The 6,709-nt window shown below is 42.7% G+C and overlaps 1 protein-coding gene across 8 annotated transcripts in view; it reads left to right on the plus strand.

Moving 5' to 3' along the window:
• The window catches only part of LOC145501360 (uncharacterized), an 82,338-nt gene that overhangs the window by 13,275 nt on the left and 62,354 nt on the right, over nt 1–6,709 (plus strand). The window lies entirely within an intron of this gene.

Consider the following 6,709-nt stretch of genomic DNA (forward strand, 5'->3'; position numbering starts at 1 on the left):
CACAAGTACAACGTTTCGACAGTTGATCATGAAGTTTCGTCAACTGCTCACGCTTTGTTATCGGCATTACCTGGTCTCAGACCAGAATTTCAAGAAATGCTGCGATGAGACGGTTGTTTTTAAAGTAAAGTGTACCTGTTTACATGAAATGGTTGTGTTCGAATATTTACGCCAAACATGATGGATGCAACTGTAACCGATTGTTTACTCAAACTTCACGTTTCAAAATGTTTACTTTTACTCAAAGACAAGTTCGGCTGTGGCCATGGGTGTTCCACAAAAATCAAAACTGCCGATATTGAATGAATGTGTGCTACAGTTGTAACCTTCAAAAAGAAACATACAGTAGGCGGAAGGAAAATCAGTTTCGGGCGATATGCGCGTGCCGGTGATCGAAATAAATTTGCATAACACTACAATGTACCAAAAGCAGCGTCTATTTTGATTTAACTGCAAATGTTTGCAAAAGTTAATCATGTGGTCAATCTAAAAGGGAAAAAAACAGACTACAAGTATCCTTATTGTCACGTTCCACAACCGATGGAACTGGATTATTGCAATGAATGGATACGACACACGAATCCAATCTAGAAGTCCGCCATGCTGCTTTGATAATCAACTTCCCAACTTACATTGCGCGATTAAGTATATTATGTATGATGCACCGAAATGTACCTTACAAACACTACATCCCTTCCTTTTTCGGTATAACCACTATGATCTTATGGAAATGTCAACACAATTGAAAGTCAACTAAAAACCTAGTACGACTTAAACTCACAAAACGGCTGGCCATAAAAATTATTAATTCTCCTCTTTTGAACCGTAACAGTCAATAATGACATCAAGTCATAACAAAGTTTCTAACAATAGCATTCAAGTCAAAACATAGTCCTTAACAATGACGCTCAGGTCATAACAAAGTCTTTAAATCTTTCCGACAGTTTTCTGGCCCTTGTTGGTCTCGTCATAACCGGGCTGCTCAGTTTTTCTTGTTCTGCTTCCGGTTCTACAGGATCAGCAACATCAAGCAATGGAGTTGTTTCCTTCGGATTCTGTGATGCTTCCTCGTACTTCTTTACATGGGTTGTGTTTCGCATAAGTTGAACGCCTTCTGGTGATTCAACGACAACACTGTTCCCAGTTTTGGTTACAACATCATAAGGCTCAGAAGTAAATGGTGTTGACAACTTGTTTTTGCGCTCTTGTTTTACTAAGACTTTGTCACCCGGAGCTAGGTCTGACTCCTGGGCACTCCTCTTCTTGTCTGCATAGTGTTTAGCTTTGGCTTTCATTTCGCCATCTCGGTCTCGCATCTCACTCTCTATCCTCTCCTTTCTCAGTTCAGGTAGTTTAGTACGCATCTTTCTGCCAAACAAGAGTTCTGCTGGACTCACACCTGTGGTAGTATGAGGGGTTGACCTATATGCTACCAAATACTTGCGAACTTCCTTCTTCCATTCTTTTCCCTCAGCTTGAGCTATTTTCATTCTCTTGAGGAGGGACTTGTTTTGTCTTTCCACCTCGCCATTCGCTTGTGGCCACAATGGTGTGGTCTTCCTGTGTTCTATGCCGTTATCCTCCAAATACCGCTCAAAAACTTCTGATCTGAACTGTGGACCATTGTCGCTTCGAAGTGATTGAGGTAGTCCATGTGTGGTGAAGATTTTCTCCAAACACTCTATGACTTTCTCTGATGTTGTCGAACGCATGACTTCCACTTCATAGTACCTGCTGAAGTAATCAACGATGACTAAGACAGATTCTCCTGATGGTAATGGACCTAATAGGTCTGTGGCCAAATCTTGCCATGGGCTACTTGGTAATGGGGTTGACTTGATTGGCTCTGGGTTTGCTGGACTGCTTACAAGCTGACAGCCATGACAGGTTCTGCAAAACTTCTCGGCTTCCTTGTCAATCCCAGGCCACCATACCTTTGATCGCAATCTCTGCTTCATACTGACAATTCCTGGATGTCCTTCATGGGCAAGGCTCAGTACTCGAGGTCTCAACTTGCTCGGAATGACAATCCTGGTACCTCGAAGAATTAACTTGCCAATAACACACAGTTCACCACATACTGGTATGTACTGCTTGTGCTGATCACCTTTCCAGTTTCCATCTTTAATGTGCTGACGCAATTCCACGAACTCTCTGTCCTGTGATGAGGCTTCTTCAATTTCACGTGTTGTCATCGCTTGAGGAGTGGCAGTTACCGCGACAAACCTGACAAATTCATCTGACACCTTGTGCGCTGATGAAGATTCTGCTTGCTCGTTCGCATGCAGTAAGCGTGACAACGGATCGGCAATGTTCTGCTCTCCAGGTAGGTATTTGACTTGGAACTTGTATGGCTGCAATCGCAAGATCCATCTTTCGATTCGTGCACACGGCTTCGATCTGCTTGAGTAGATTGTTTCCAACGGTTTGTGATCAGTGTACAGTTCAAATTCATTGCCGTAAAGGTACACATGGAATCGCTCACATGCCCATACAACAGCCAAGGCTTCTTTTTCCGTTTGCAAATAACGCTTTTCCACATCGCTTAGACTCTTGCTTGCGTAACTAATGACTCTTTTCCTGCCTTGCTGCCCCTGGATGAGGATCGCACCGAGGCCTACCGGGCTTGCGTCTGCTATGATTAGTGTCTTGGCATTTTTATCAAAGTAACCAAAATTTTTTGCAGTTGATAACCTCCTCTTAAGCTCATTGAATGCGTTCTTCTGCTCTTCTCCAAACTCGAAACGGACACCCTTTTTGGTTAATCTGCGCAATGGCTCTGCGACCGTAGCAAAGTCCGGGATGAAACGAGCATTGTAGTTTGCCGGTCCCAGAAAGCTTCTGACTTCTGATGCACTCTGCGGTTCTCTTGCATCAACGATCGCTTTTACCTTGTCTTCCGCAGGGCCAATACCATTGTCGCTTAACACCAGTCCCATGAACACCATCTGGGTCATGTGGAACCTGCACTTCTCTGCATTCAGCGTGAGATTCTTCTCTTTCAGCCTCTCCAAAACTCGCTGCAATCTTCTGTCATGTTCTTCAGTGTTCTTCCCATGAATAATGATATCATCTGAGATGTTGGCAACACCTTCACAGCCTTGTAATGATTGCTGAATGACATGCTGGTACACTTCTGGAGCTGAGCTTATCCCAAATATAAGGCGCTTGTACTGGTATAGACCACAATGTGTAGTGAATGTTGTGATACTTCTGGAATCTGGATGGAGTTCTAATTGGTGATAACCCCATTTTAAATCCAGTTTACTGAACACTGTGCTTTGGTTGAGGTTTTGGAGCACTTCGTCCACTGTGGGTATGGGATAACGTTCTCTGATAATGGCTTCATTAGCCCTTCGCATGTCTACACAAAGGCGTATTTCGTCATTCTGCTTTGGGACTACTACAACTGGACTAACCCACGGGGTCGGGCCCTCTACCGGTTCAATTATGTCCATGGCTACCAGTTCTTCAATCTTTTCTTTAACCTTGTCTCGAAGACTAAATGGGGTGCGCCTGACTGGTTGCGCCGCAGGAGGTACATCCGGATTCACATGCAACTTAACTTGGTAATTCTTTAACTTTCCCACACCTTCAAAGATTTCTTTGTAATCGGGCATAATCGTCTCATTAGATGTCACAGTGCAGATCCGGGTTCCTAATTTCAACACGCCTAGCTGTATGGCAGTTTCTCTTCCAAGCAGTGCCGCCCCTTCACCATTAATAACAATAAATTCGGCTTCGGTTTCTTTCCCCTCTACTCTTGCCAGTGCTGAGAATGTTCCTAGAACGTTCAGCGGCTGTTTACTGCCATACGCATAAAGCTTCTTATCACTCTTTCTCGACACACACTTAACCTTGTCTTGCTTTAACTTTGACCACAGATTTTTGTCTATCACATAGGTGTTCGCACCCAAATCAATCAGCATTGCAACTACAACTCCGCCCACAGTCACATCTATTTTCTCAGGAGATGTAGCGGAATTCACAACAAATGCATGCTCATCTTCATCTCTTTCACTACCCACATACCTTACTGACTTCTTCTTTTTCTTTCCTTTTGTTTTCTCTTCCCGTCTAGGTTTGGGAGGTTTGGCTGTTTTCGTTCTACACTGCGAGCCAAAATGGTCAGCTCCTCCACACTTATAGCAAGTTTTTCCTTTCGCAGCGCATTCAGAGTCTCGTCCAAAATGTCCTACTTTTCCACATCTGTAGCATGCTCGCTTTACAGACTCCTTCTCTTTGTCTTCCTGCTTGTCGCGGACCAAATTCACATCCTTTCTGCCTTCCATATTCTCCATATTCTCCTTTTCCAGTAGTTTCTTCCTTAATTCATGTGATTTACATCTCTGCACGCCTTGATCACGAATCTGGTTTTCGGCTCGTTCGCCGTAGTCACAGTCCTTGACCACTTGCCTCAATCGCGTCACGAACTGAGCCACAGTTTCGCCGTCCTGTTGTTCCATGCTGCGGAACAGGTGATTTTGGTGAGTCGAATTTACCTTTGGAATGAAATAATCGTTCAAAGCCTTCACCGCTTCTTCGTAATCTTTCGCCTCGCCTGTGTCAGTCAACGTTTCGAAAATTTCTTGAACAGCTTCGCCGGCAGAATGAAGGAGTAAAGCTCTCCTCTGGATTTTATTATCCGCTTTATCCGCTTCGATGAGCAGGCCTTTGCTGTCAGCATACATCAAGAAACTTTTCAACCAACGCTGCCATCGCCTTCCCACGCCTGAAGGTTCACCATGTGGGTCGAAGGGTTTTACACTCGTTAAATCGTCTATCTTTATTGACGCCATGGTCTGGGCAGTTGCAAATTCAATCCTCGTCGCCAGATGTCACGTTCCACAACCGATGGAACTGGATTATTGCAATGAACGGATACGACACACGAATCCAATCTAGAAGTCCGCCATGCTGCTTTAATAATCAACTTCCCAACTTACATTGCGCGATTAAGTATATTATGTATGATGCACCGAAATGTACCTTACAAACACTACACTTATTGACGAAAAAGGTTTCCATTAGCTTATTTTTAACCGCGCGGCCATGGGCCGAGCGCGGTTCTAGGTTTACCCGTTTTTTGTTTTTTTTTTGTTAACCGCGCGGCCATGGGCCGAGCGCGGTTCTAGGTTTACCCGTGGTTTATTTTTTTTTTTTTTGTCGGTGACCAGACGCAGACCTCCGCTCGGCCAAACTTTGAGTCACGCAACGTGTGATGTTTTTCCGCCAGAAGCTGTTAAAACAGAAATACACGGACAATTTTACGGATATTGTTTTCTTTTTTGTGGGTAAAATATAGTTTCTTTTTTTTTTTTTTATCAAAGCGTTGGATTTAAAGGGAATAATAAATACGCTGAAAAAAGGTATCACGTCAGCCATGGAATGCGCTGACGTTGCAGCTTTCACTTTCCGCTACGTGACAAATAAGATCGTGTTTACTTTGCAAGTTTATTTCGCCAGAAGCGACGGTCATTAATTTATTTGCAAGTTTGCGAGTATTTCTTGTGGTTTTAGGCAAATGAAGTAAATTCTTTGGCTCTTTCATCGCAGCGAGTTCATAGATCGGAAGGAAAATGAAATATTTGCAAGCCAAGCAAAGAACATGTCAGCACATGCAATGATTACGTCATTGGTAGGGAAATAACCACCGTACTAAAGATACCCGTCGATAACGCAATTCTTGAATTATGTGACTCGTGTGACTTCTTTGCTAGCCCTTTACTCAAGGAAAAAATTAAATTTAAACTTGACGTTTAAGAAAGAAACCTGTTGTTAATAGCGTTCGTATCTTCATGCCCATACATATCCCAAAGAAAGTTCCAGGATTAAGACTAATACGTCATCGGAGATTTCGCAACGGCCACGACTGATGGTGCAACAGTACAGTCTGTGTTGATCAAGTGATGTGATGTCTACAGTAATCAATGAATCATCAAGGATTACTTTCGAATGTGCACTGCGTTGCGACTGTAGTGCTAAGAAAACAGTTAAATTTTAAAAGCGCGGTTTTAAGATCTAACAGATCTTCTTGTTTTTTTTTTTTTGTCGGTGACCAGACGCAGACCTCCGCTCGGCCAAACTTTGAGTCACGCAACATGTGATTTTTTTCCGCCAGAAGCTGTTGAAACATAAATACACGGACAATTTTACCGATATTGTTTTCTTTTTTGTGGGTAAGATATATTTTCTTTTCGTTTTATCAAAGCGTTGGATTTAAAGGGAATAATAAATACGCTGAAAAAAGGTATTACGTCAGCCATGGAATGCGCTGACGTTGCAGCTTTCACTTTCGCTACGTGACAAATACGATCGTGTTTACTTTGCAAGTTTATTTCGACAGAAGCGACGGTCATTAATTTATTTGTAATTTTGTGAGTATTTCTTGTGGTTTTACGCAAATGAAGTAAATCCTTTGACTGTTTCATCACAGCCAGTTCATAGATCGGAGGAAAATTAAATATTTGGAAGCCAAGCAAAGAACGTGTCAGAACGTGCAAAGATTACGTCATTGGTAGGGAAATAACCATCGTACTAAAGATAGCCGTAGATAACGCAATTCTTGAATTATGTGACTCGTGTGACTTCTTTGCTAACCCTTAACTCAAGGGAAAAAACAATTAAATTTAATCGTGACTTTAAAGAAAGAAAGCGGTTTGTAATAGTGTTCGTATCTTCATGCCCATACATATCCCGAAGAAAGTTC

The sequence above is a fragment of the Orbicella franksi genome, chromosome 10, assembly GCF_964199315.1.
Source record: "Orbicella franksi chromosome 10, jaOrbFran1.1, whole genome shotgun sequence".
Taxonomy (NCBI): Eukaryota; Metazoa; Cnidaria; class Anthozoa; order Scleractinia; family Merulinidae; genus Orbicella; species Orbicella franksi.